Raw genomic sequence first — 13273 nt, forward strand, 5'->3', positions numbered from 1 at the left:
TGTACAAAGACAGTTCTAATATCATGAAGCTTCCTATTTCATTCAAAAGGCCATATTTAGTGTATAAAATGGGGTAAATTAAGATGTTAATATATTAAACAATTTATAAACATTTAAAATTACAGATATCTTACAAAACAGCTCTGTGATAAAAACTGTTTCTTCAAACAATAAGTAAACACAAATTAAACATAGTACAAAAAGTCTCTTAATTAGCATATATTAGCTGGGAGAAGGGAAGGAAGGAAAGTCTTAGACTTGAAATCTAATAGCTTCACAACATAAAAGTATTCCTAATTAAACTTCACATACATTTTTAACACTGAAATAGTTTAAAAAATTGAAATTTTCAATAATTTCTTATTCCAAGGCCATGGAAACAAGTTTCACTTTGTTAAAGTTCTGTGGTGTGTTATTAGAGTCCGAGGACATTTGAGCTCTCTCCTCACATCCCTTCTGCTCAGTGCTTCACTGGACAAGACATTCTGTTGTGCTTTCTCCTTGAATTCACTGATTAAAAAGTCACACCCAATGCCCTGCCACGACGTCTAAGATGCATTCCTTAAACGACAGGATGTTGATTTTCTTGCAGATGTGGTCTGAATCTCCAAGGATAAACAGCTCTCGGGATGAGGTTGCTATGACAATGTTGTTGCTAGGATAATTCCAAGGATCACAAGCAATATAACTACACAAACAATAATGAACATCATTTTCCTTTTCGCTTTGCTGCGATATCTAACAGCTTTTTTAGTTTCCTCTTTCGCATGTTCTACATAGTCTGCGGCATTCGTAACGTTCTTTTCTATGTTGTTGATCATTTCACCCTGGCTCTCCACGAACATGGCCATGTCCATGAACATGTCGTGCAGCTCACGGATGCTGGTCTCCAGCTTCATGATGTCCTTGTGACAAGACTCGATCTCATTGAGAGCTTGTCTAGTAATTTGCGAATCTGATATAATGTCGTACGTGAAGACGGAAGGCCTCCCGCTCTCCAGCATCTCCTCCAGCTCCGCGTCCGTGGTGGTCCTCCCGGTTATTTCCAGCTGACGCTGGATGCGCCCCTTGCTGCGCTCCCGGAACAGCGTCTGCGCCTCGTTATACTCCGTCATGGCTTCCACAAACTTCCGAGACAGCACTGAGTGCTGGGTTCTTCGTATCCGAAGATCTACTGAGGCCCGGTTCCCACTCTCGTCCTGATCAAAACTTCGTTCAATGGCCTTTAACTTGGCTCGAATTTTATTAGCCGTTTTCTTGATTTCTTTGTTCAGATCTTCAAGCTCTTCTTTTATTTTTCCTTCTGGGTTTGGTGCAGAAAGAATGATGCTGTGGTTTTTCTTTACTTCTTCAACATATTGAGCTATTTTACTGATACTGTGTCTGATCTCCTCAACCTGATGGAAGAAATCCTCCATAAAATGGTCCTTCTCAACAACAACAGCTGTGTCTCCATCGTCATTTTTCCTACACGCCGTCAGGTCCGGCAGCTGGTCCCGCATTCCCGCCGGCCGCGCGGCGCGCCCCGCCACTCAGGCCTGCCCCGCGCCGCCTCGGCTGGGCCGCGGGCTCTCGGATCGCCGCGTCGCCGCCTCAGACTGCTACGGTGCCTGCGCCGCGCCCGCCGCCCTCCGCTCAGGCTGGCGCTGCCACGGCAACCGTGGCCCGCGCCACAATTTGCAAAATTTTGCTTTTAAAGCATCGATTTAAAAAAAGAAGACTGCTAGGAAACCCTATCTATACTCTCATTTTATCAAAACTGCAAAGAAATTGCAAACTGAATTACACATGATTTTTAATCAGAATAGTGGCCACAGTTGTGAATTATATAATTAATTATTCATTCTTTCATTTATTTATCTAAGTATTTACTAAAACTATACTATAAATGATATGCCATGCTATATACTAGGGATTTAAACATGATTAAGATTGTAATCCTCATATATAACTCCAAACATTAATTTTTAGTCATTGATAATATAAATATCAGTATTTTCTAAGTGTTATAATGTACCAGGTATTAACCTACCCTAAAGACTCTTAGGATCTAGTAAATGAGGTAAAATATATACACAAATGTGGTAGGCAGAATTCTAAAATGGCTCCTAATCCCAGAAGTATTGAGTATAATGGATTTTATTCCCTTAAATAGGTTATTATATGACAGAGTTGACTTTAAGATAGGGAGATTATCCAGGTGGGCACAAGCCTTTTAAAAGCAGAGAGTTTTCTCCTGCTGGGGGCAGAAGAGGAAGTCAGAGCTCTGAAGCATGAGAAGGACCCGATGTGCCATTGATGGGCTGAAGATTGAGCAGACGGCACGTGAAGGAATGCAGGCAGCCTTGAGAAGCTGAGAGCGGCCCCTGGCCGACAGCTGGCAAGGAAACAGGGATCTCAGTCCTATAACTACAAGGAACTAAATTCTACCAACAAGAACCAGCTTGAAAGCAGCCAGGCTGACACCTTGATTTCTACCTTGTGAGACCCTAAAGCAGAGAATCCAGCCACGCTATATCAGACTTCTGACCTACAGAACTGTGAGCTAATAAATAGGTGCTATTATGCAGTAAAAGAAAACAACAAATCATTTCCAGTGTTGGAATCATAGAAATTGTACAAATGTATAGTGTCTGGGATACCATGTGGACTCCCTTCAGGCCAGACTAGAAAAATTTTCCCTATAGTCTAACACAGTCCATGTATTCTCCTGAAATCTTAAAAGAGAAAATCTTCAAGTGAGACTATGTTAATTCTGCAGCTAAAGGTCTCTGAGAATATCACGGATTGTTTCGCTGGAAGCTTCTGATGTTTTCCTTCCTTACAAAGCACCAGATTTGTCTTAAAATAGGGTTGTCAACTGGGCATGGTGGCTCACGCCTGTAATCCCAGCACTTTGGGAGGCTGAGGCAGGAGGATTGCTTGAGCCCAGGACTCTGAGGTTGCAGTGAGCTATAATGATACCACTGTACTCTACTCCAAGCAGCAGACTGAGACCCTTTCCCACGGCCCCCCAAAAAACTAAAACCGGATTTGTCTTCTGATGTCAGGTTTTCTTCCCTTTTCATAGGCTACCTAGGACAAACAGCCCTTAGAAGTGTTTTCCCTCTTTCCCTTATATTCCATCATTCAAGCTTTTGTTAGAAGTCTATTATGTGCCAAAGGGTGTGCACAGATAAAAGACTGTAGTGACTCAGAGGCAGTCAAGGTTACTTCGGGGCCACGTAAAAGTAAGGTATACTTGGAAAGGCCAAAAATTACTTCACCAGGCTTTTGGATATGCAAAGAAGTCTAAGTTTAGGGGCCAAGAATGCTGAAGAAAAGGTTCTTCCCAGAATTTCAATATCTCTATTGCTTTTACTCCAGTAACTAGATTTAAAGTCCTTGTCTATTACTGCAGCCACTGCATGAGTTGGCATTCTCCTAATTTAAACTTGATGAACAGCTGAAATCAGATTGCTCATACAATTCAATTATGTTGTCAAAGACGTAAGCAGTTCCCTCTCGATTCATGGCAGGGTCTGCAAATGGAAAAAATGGATGAGTTTCAAAGGGATGATCAAGGCTTCAGAAATAGTGATTACATGTATTGTGCTCACTTAGTGCTAATAATGCTCAAGAACAGATTTTTAAAAGAATCAAGTTAATGCTTATCTATAGTACCACCATCTCTTCTTAGTCGTTTTAAGTTTTGTTATTTTGTTTTGAAAAATGTTTCACATGTGCTTAAAAAGGACGTGTGTTCTCTTATTTTGAGGCGTAGGATCTGTATATGTGCCCATTAAATCATACAGATTAATTGTGTACTTCAAATGTTCTATATCTTGACTGGTTTTTTTGGTGCTTGACCTTCAAATAATTAAGAAAGACGTACTGAAATCTAGCAAATATATTGCATTTGTAAATTTCTCCCTGTTGACTTATCAATTTTGCTTTATACATTTTAAAGCTATTTTAGAATTATTAAATCTTCGAAGTTTAACATTTTTGCCTTAAAATATATTTTGTCTGATATTAATAGGACAACTCTAGCATTCTTTTTACCCCCCTAAGCTTTATTGAGATATTATTGGTACCCCAACATTATTATGTATAGCTTTTTTTTTTTGTAAAATTCAGATAGTTGGATCATTTTAAAATCCTACTGGATGGTCTCTCTCTTTTAATGGCAAATTCTGGCCACTTACATTGACTGGGATTGCTGTTACGCTTGAACTTTCCTGTGCTTTTCATTTGCCCTATAAGTCTTTTTTCTCTTTTCCTGTCCCCTTCTTTTTTTATTTGTTAATTTTCTGACTCCAGTTTTTCCCTATGCTGATTTGGAAGTTTTACACATGCTATTTCATTTCTTTCAGTGATTATTCTTGAAATTAGATTGTTGACTTTGACCAAATTGAAATTAATTGATACCATAATTCCCATCCCAAACAATGCAAGTATCTTGGAAGAGCACTTCTCAATCGTTAATGCATACGTGAATCCCCTGGCGAGTGTGTTCAAATGCAGAGTTCAGTTAGTAAGTATGAGGTGGTTCTCACATTGTGCAATTCTAAGCTCTCAAGTGGTGCAATGAAGAAGCAAGGCCTATCCCCCTTGATGCTGACATGCTATTGTTAAAACTGAGGATTTTAATTGTCTTTTAAAATTCCATAATTATACATTATTCTTTTAGACAGTGTTCATTTAAACTTACAGAAAAGTTTGCTCATTTCTTTTCTTGCCTTTCTTTCTTACATCTTAGGTTTTCCTTCTGAGATTACTTTCCTTATTCCTGAAATTCCTTAAACTAAGCTCTGCTAGGTGGTAAATTTTATTTCACCCTCATTCTTGAAAGACAGTGTTACATTAGTGGTCTGGGGCAGACTGCCTGAATTTGAATCCCTGTTCTGCCGGTTACTAACTGTGGACCTTACGAAATTCACAGAAATTCTTGAGTCCTCAGTATTCTCATCTGTAAAATGGGGACAAGAAGAGCACCAATCTTAAGAGGGTTGCTGTGAGGATTAACTGAATTACCATAAATTAAGCATGTAGAACTGTATCTGGCACATTGTAAATTCTAAATAAGTGTTAATCATTATTATTACATAATTCTGGGTTGTCAGTTATTTTCTCTTATCACTTTGTAAATATCATTTCAGTTCTTCTGGCCCCTATTGTCATTACTGAGAAGTCTTTCATGTGTGTCTGTATCAATCAGAATATGCTGCAGTAATAAACAATCTTCTAAATCTCTGTGGTTTAACACAAGAAAACTTTATTTCTTGTTCACACTATAGTTTCTTCACAAGTAGGAATGAATGACAGAAATGAAGATCAGTCTGAGCTGGGGGCAGTCAGAAGAGAATGAAATTTATTCCTATTCTTTCTTCTTTTTTTCTCCATTTAATGGATGGTGTACAAAATTAGATAATAATAATCCTTGTCTCATGACACATTATCATCATTCATCCACACATTCATTCAGCCATTGTTATTTCCCTGACTCAGTGAAAACAAAGTGTCCATGGGGTTTCTAGATCCTTGTGAAAATCACACTGAACAACACCAACATATGGGAATGATAACTACTATTCTTAATACACCAAGAATAGCAAATTAATCAGCAATGATAAGCTTTAAACAGAAAGCTTCTTTGTACATCATTTTCATGTGACTAAGTTCTTCCCAAACCTTCAAGGTTAAAATAAAGTCCCATGTCCTCCTCTAAAATGCTTTTCCTGATTGACCAATCATACATGGTTCTCTCTTTTTCTTTACCTCTTACCACCTGCACCATTCATTTGACAACTGATCACATTCTGCCTTGTAGAATTATACCCTAACAATTAGTTGCTAAGCTAAATTGCAGAGACTGTGTCTGACTCATCTCTGTAACTCCCAGGCACTCACACGTTGCTATTAAGTGCCTTCCCACTTAATAGTGACTTTGCCAATGTCCTGAAAGGATTTAATATATCTCCACAGAGACACTATCCCAATAATACCACCAATTCAGTCTTACGCCTCTATAATGGATATTTATATCATACTCTGACCTGCTTAAGAATTGTACAAGTAATTTACCTGCATTCTCTTCTCAGGTCTCTGCACTCTGCTTCCTTGTTTCTTTCTTTTTAAAAATTAATATATAATTCACATATAAGATTCACCTGTTTAAATTGTACAATCCAGTGCTTTTTAGGATAGTCACAGAGTTGTGCAATCATCACCAGAACATTGAAATCATCTGGAATAGAAACCACTTACGCATTAGCAGTTGCAGCCCACTCCTCCCTCACCCAGGCCCTGACTACTAATGTACACCCGCTCATCTACTTTCTGCCTCTGTGGATTTGCCTATTCTGGAAATTTCATATAAATGGAATCATTCAATGTGTAGTCTTTTGTGTCTGGCTTCACTTTAAAACATGAATGGTCTACCCACGTTGAACCATGTATCAGTACTTCACTCCTTTTTATGGATGAATAATAATATTCCATTGCATGGATATACCACATTTTATTTATGCATTCATCAGTTGGTAGACATTTGGTTTGTTCCACTTTGGGCTAATATGAATAATGCTACCATGAGCATTTTTCACGTACAAGTTTTTGTGTAAGATAAGATATCTTACAGCTAAGAGAACTGTATCTTCAGTTCTCTTAGGTACATACCAACAAGTGGATTTTCTGGGTTATTATTATAGTAACTTTATGTTAAATCTTCTAAGGAACTGAAAAACTATTTTCCAAGGTGACGTCAACATCTACATTCCCAGCAATAGTGTATGAAGGACTCTATTTCTCCACTTCCTCACCAACACTTGCTATTGTCCATCTTTTTTATTATAACAATCCTAGGAGATATGAAATGGTATCTCACTGTGGTTTTATTTGCATCTTCCTGGTGGTAAATGGGAGTGAGCATCTTTTCATCTATTTGTTGGCCATCTGTATATGTTCTCTAGGGAAATGCCTATTCAAATCCATTGGCCATTGTTTTTCAACAGGTGTTCTGTTTATGAGTTGTGAGAGTTCTTTATATATTCCGTTTACTGTTTACATATATCAGATATATTATTTGCAAATATTTTCTCCCATTCTGTGGGTTGTCTTTTCACTTTATTGATAGTGTCCTACGAAGCACAAAAGTTTTAAATCTTGATGAAATTTAATTTTTCTATTTTGCTTTTATTGCTTGTGCTTTTTTGGTGTCATATCTAAGAAACCACTGTCTAATCCAAGGTCACAAAGACTAATATCTAGAACTTCTTCTAGGTGTCTATAGTTTTAGCTTTTATATTTAGTTTATTATCCATTTTGAGTTTATTTTCATATATAGTGTGAGGTAGGGGTCCAATCTCATTCCTTTGCATGTAGATATTCAGTTGTTCCAGCACCGTTTATTGAAAAGACTCTTTTTTCTTTATTGAAGTTGTCTTGGCAATCTTGTAGAATATCAACTGACCATAGATGTCTGGATTTACTTTTGGGCTATCAGTTCTATTTCTTTTATCTATATGTTTATCCTTATGCCAGTACCACATTGTTTTGATTACAATAGCTTTATAATCAAGCATTATAGTAACTATTGAAATCAGTAAATCAGTGAGTCCTCCAACTGTCCTTTTTCAGATTGTTTTGCCTATTCTGGGTCCCTTGGATTTCCATAAAATCTTAAAATTAGCTTGCCAATTCTTGCAATAAAAAATTTGCATAGATTCAATGCAATCCATGTTAAAATAAATTTGACATGGATTGCATTGAATCTGAAGATCAGTTTGGAGAGTAATTTCATTTTAGCAACAATGTCTTCCAATCCATGAACATGAAATGTCTATTTATTTAGATCTTTAAATTTTTTCAACAGTTTTGTAGTTTTCAGTGTATAAATCTTATACTATTTTTGTTGAATTTATTCCTGAGTATTTTATTCCCTTTTATGCTATTATAAATGGAATTGTTCCCTAAATCTCATTTTTAGATGATTCATTGCTAGTATATAGAAATATAACTAAATTTTCTCTTTCCAACCTGGATGACCTTTATTTCTTTTCCTTGCCTAATTTTCCTGGCTAGAATCTCCAGTAAATGTTGAGTAGAAGTGGTGGGAGTGAACAGTGGACATCCTTGTCATCTTTGTAATCTTGGGTGAGAAGTTTTCAGTCTTTTACCACTGGTATAATGTTAGATGTGGCATTTTTGTAGATGCCTTTTTATCAGGTTGAGAAAGTTCTTTTTGATTCCGAGGCTGCTGAGTGTTTTTATCATTAAAGAGTATTGGATTTTGTCAAATATTTTTCAATGTCTATTGAGATAATCATATGGTGTTTTCCCTCATTATATTAATATGATGTATTGTATTGAGGATTTTTGCATGTTGAACCAAGTTTATATTCCTGGGATAAATCCCACTTGGTCATGCTATATAATTTTTATATGGTACTGAATTAAATTTTGCTATTATTTTATTGAAGATTTTTATGTCCTTGTTCATAAGGAATATTGATATATAGTTTTCTTGTAATGTGTTGTCTGGTTTTGGTATCAGGATAATAATGGCCTCATAGAATGAGTTAGAAAATGGTCCCTCCACTTCCAGATTTTGGAAGAGCTTGTGAAAATCTGGTGTTAATTCTTCTTTTTAAATATCTGCTAGAAATCACCAGTGAAGCCATCTGGCCCTGGGCTTTTATTTATGGTTTTCAAATTTTAATTACTATTAGTAATTCAATCTCTTTAATTTTATGGATCTTTTTAGATTTTCTGTTTCTTCCGGAATCAGTCTCAGCACTCTGTGTCTTTCAATTTGGCCATTTTAATTAGGTTAGCTAATTAATTGGTATGCAAGTCTTCTTAGTGTTCCTCCCTAATCCTTTTGATTTCTCTAAGGTCAACAGTAACATCCCTTCTTTCGTTCTTGATTTTGGTCACTCAGTTTCCTTTTTTCTTGGTCAGAATAACTAAAGACATGTCAAATTTTGTTCATCTTTTCAAAGAACCAACTTTTGGGTTCATTGATTTTCTTTATTATTTTTCTATTCTCTGTCTCATTTCTTTCCATTCTAATTTTTACTTTTTAGCTTTGCTTGCTTTGGATTTATGGCTTTTTTTAAACTAGTTTTTTAAAGTGGAGGGTAAGATTATTGATATTTAAATCTTCCTTCTTTTTCAATATAGGCACGTACAGCTACAAATTTCCCTCTCGGCACTGCTTTTACCATAGTCCATAAATCTTGGTGTGATGCATTTTTTCATTAATCTAAAATTATTTTCTAATTTCCCTTGTGATTTCTGCTTTGACTCATTGGTTGTGTGAGAGTATGCTAATTTCCACATATTTGTGAATTCTCAAATTTCTAATTTCATTCCATTGTAGTTGGAGAACATATTTTGCATGATTTTGATCCTTTAAAATTTATTGAGATTTGCTTTATGAACATATGATCTATCTTGAAGAATGTTCCATGTGCACTTGAGAAGAATGAGCATTCTACTATTGTTGGATGTTGTTGTATAGATGTCTGCTAGGTCTAGTTGGTTTCTGGTGTTGTTCAAGTCCTCTATTTCCTTGCTGATCTTCTGTCTAGGTGATCTATCCATTATTGAAAGTGAATTACTAAATTCTTAAACTATTATTGCCATAATATGCTGAAATAAAAAAAAAGTTTAATAAAAAAAAAATCACAGATGGGAGTGGTAAATAAAATAATGGGTGGGCCATGCATGGACTAAAAGAAGTGTTGGATTCTGGCTTAAAGCCTGGCACCAGATGTAACTGTACAATTAAAGTACATCCACTCACTTGCCACTATAGAGCCTGCCATTAGTGGTCACTTGCCTCTCACTGATAGGGTTTTGTTATTAGTCTGTAAGCAATTGATTTATTATGGTCTCTGTGCAGTCAAACCTCTATGCTAGTGATAATTTGTATTTGCAGCTGCTCCCTGGTGCTAGCATCACTGCCTCAGCTCCGCCTAAGATCATCAGTCATTAGATTCTCATAAGAAGCTCACAACCTAGATCCCTCACATGCACAGTTTACAGTAGGGTCCGCACTCCTATGAGAATCTAATGCTGCCCCTGATCTGACAGGAGGCAGAGCTCAGGCTGTGTGTGAGCGATGGGGAGCAGCTGTAAATACAGATGAAGCTTCTCTTGCTCTCCTGCAACTCACCTCCTGCTGTGTAGCCCAGTTCCTAATAGGCCACAGATCAGTAACAGTCTGCAGCCCAGGGGTTGGGGACTGCAGGTTTAGACATCCATGCACATTTCTTATTGTATATCAGTTAAAACTATGTTAGCGTGTAATTCTCTATAATTATAAATACTTGTTAAAATTCATCACAGATGATTCTGAAATACTTATATTTTGTTGATTCCCTTTGAATCAAATTGTGCTCTGATGGCAAAATACATTATTTCTGTGTGTAATAGTTTTCTGAAACAATATGCATTATATTAATATCAGATTATAGGAAAGCATAGATGAAAATAAATGCCTTTCTTAAATTTGTAAAAAAAAACCAAAAAACTATTATTGTTGAATTGTCAATTTCTCCCTTCAATTGTGTCAGTTTCTACTTCATGTATTTTGAGGCTCTGTTATTAGGTGCATATATGTTTATAATTGCTGTTTCTTCTTGATAGATTGATATTTTATCAATATATAATGTTCTTCTTTTATCTCTAGTAACAATTTCTATCTAAAGTCCATTTTGTTTTCCAGGTGATTATCATGTAACCAGTCATAGGAGCAGACCCCTCCAATTCTCTGTGGTTACTATTTGCATAGTATATATTTTCATGCTCTTGCTTTCAACCGATTTGTAACTTTAAATCTAAAATGTATCTTTTGTAGACAGCATATAATCAGATCATATTTTTAAAAAATCCATTCTGCCATTTTTATTGGAGTGTTTAATCTATTTACATTTAATACAATTATTGTTAAGGTAGGATTTATATCTGCCATTTTCTTTCTTGTTTTCTCTACATCTTATGTATTTTTGGTTCCTCCATTATTTCTTCTTTTGTGCTAAATTTGTATTTTATACTGTACCATTTTAATGCTATTGTCATTTATTTCACTTTTTTGTTATTTTCTAAGTGGTTGCCTAGACGATTACAGTAAACATCTTAACTCATATCTATTTTGTTTGAATTAACACCAAGTTAATTACAATAGTATACAGAAACTTTCCTCCTATATGGCTCCATTCCCTCCCTACTCCATATCCTTTGGATGTTATTACCATACGAATTATATCTTTATACATTGTATGCCCATCAACATAGATTTGTAACTATGTCGAGCAACAGATTCTCTCATTTTTGTCTATCTAGGAATGTCTTAATTTCTCCTTCATTTCTGGAGGAAAATGTTGATAGAGATAGAATTCTTGGCTTATAGTCTTTTTCTTTTAGCATTTTGAATGTGTCATTCCATTGCCTTCTGGCCTACGTGATATCTGATGTCAAATAAGCTGTTAATCTTTTTGAAGATCTGTTGTACATGATGAGTCACTTCTCTTTTGCCACTTTCAAGATTGTCTTTGGGTTGGCTTTTGACAGTTTGATTATGTGATGTGTCTAAACTCTTTTAAGTTTATCCTACTTGGAGTCTGTTGAGCTCCACAGATGTGTAAATTTACGTATTTTAACAAATTTGGAGGCGTTTTCTGTCATTACTTCTTCAAATATTCTCTCTGCTCCTTCTGTGTTCTTCTGGGACTCCTATTATGCTTATGTCAATACACTTAATGGTGGTCTACAGGACCCTGAGGCTTTGTTCATTTTTTTCTTTCTTTTCTCTCTCTCTTCCCCAGAATGTATAATCTCAATTGGCCTATCTTCAAGTTCACTCATTTTTTTTTTTTGCCTGCTTAAATCTGCTGTTGAATTCTCTCTACTGAATTTTTTATTTTGATTATTATACTTTAAAACTGCAGGATTTCTATTTTGGATCTATCTATTTATAAGTATGTCAAGAGAAGAAGAGAGACAGTTATATATACACATACCTACATACACACTTTCTATTTTTTTACTGAAAGTCTTTATTTGGGGAGACATCATTCTCTTATTTTCCTTTAGTTATTTAGACATAGTTTCCTTCAGTATTTAGAATAGCCAATTAAAGTCATAAGCATAAGCAGCTCATGATCACAAATGAATTTTATAATACAATTTAGTAGCATAGTAACAAAAAAGTCATGTGCTTTCTTCTCATTTAACTTTTGAGAAAATGTCACTTGCAATCATATTAGCAAGAATGTCCTTCTGGGGCTCTGGACTGGTTCTTAGGACACCTGGGTCCTCTTCTAAGCCACCCCCTGACCTCCTGTGGGATTCTGAAGGAGCCAAAAAGAATCTGTCCTTTAACATGAACATGCTTAATTTCATCTTTAATTCCTACATGCCCTATCAAATTCATATTTTTAAGAAATTTCTTTCCCTGCTGTATAGAAAAAGATGTATAGAAACGTAAGGCTGAAAGCAGGAAGAGAAGACAGGAGGCTACTTCAGGAGTGTAGGTGAAAATTGTTGGTGACCTAGACAAGAGAGAAATGGGATGATTTGAGATACATTCTGGAGATATCAGATCAGATGTCAAGAATAGGGGAGTGGGAGTCAAAGTGACCCCCAAATTCTAGCTTGACTGAGTGGATAGTGGTACTGTTTATTAAAATGGAAGAAAATGTGGGGGAGGAGACAGGTTTGAAGGAGAAGAAATTCAACAGCTCAGTTTTAGATATGTATATAAGAGATGTAAGTAGGGTTGTCATAAAGATAATTGACACTGAAAGGACAGATCTTACTGAGGATAAAAATTTGGAAGTCATAAGATCAGGATAGTATGAAATCTAGGGTGGTGGTTGAGATCAGTTAAGAAAATAATTTACAGAGAGAGAAGATACTCTAAGCCATGAGGAATCTAGGGATCAGGGAATAACCAGGAAAGGGTACTAAAAAGAGCATCTACTGAGGTGGGGAAAAGAAGGAGTAAATAACTAACTGTGCTGGATGCTGCTGAAAGAACAAGTCCAATGAGGATAGAGAAATGTCCACCAAATTTGTCCAATTGGTGGTGATGGGCATTAAAAGAGCCATTTCAGTGCACTTGAGGGGGATGGTACAGAAGCCAGACTGTAATGAAATGAAGAGTAAATGGAACGTGAAAACAAAGAGACATCATGTGTAGATGATTCTTTCTTGAAATATGTTCCCCCCTTGGCTTTAGTGAAACTAATTTTCCTGGTTCTCTGACCTGCCCTTTTTCAGTCAC

General features: G+C 36.1%; 1 protein-coding gene and 1 pseudogene across 1 annotated transcript in view; both read right to left on the minus strand.

Moving 5' to 3' along the window:
* Positions 1-13273, minus strand: part of SYN2 (synapsin II) — a 176352-nt gene that overhangs the window by 85454 nt on the left and 77625 nt on the right. The window lies entirely within an intron of this gene.
* LOC105819016 lies at positions 396-1502 on the minus strand (annotated as a pseudogene).

Source organism: Propithecus coquereli, unplaced genomic scaffold (genome assembly GCF_000956105.1).
Source record: "Propithecus coquereli isolate 6110/MARCELLA unplaced genomic scaffold, Pcoq_1.0 Scaffold461, whole genome shotgun sequence".
NCBI lineage: Eukaryota > Metazoa > Chordata > Mammalia > Primates > Indriidae > Propithecus > Propithecus coquereli.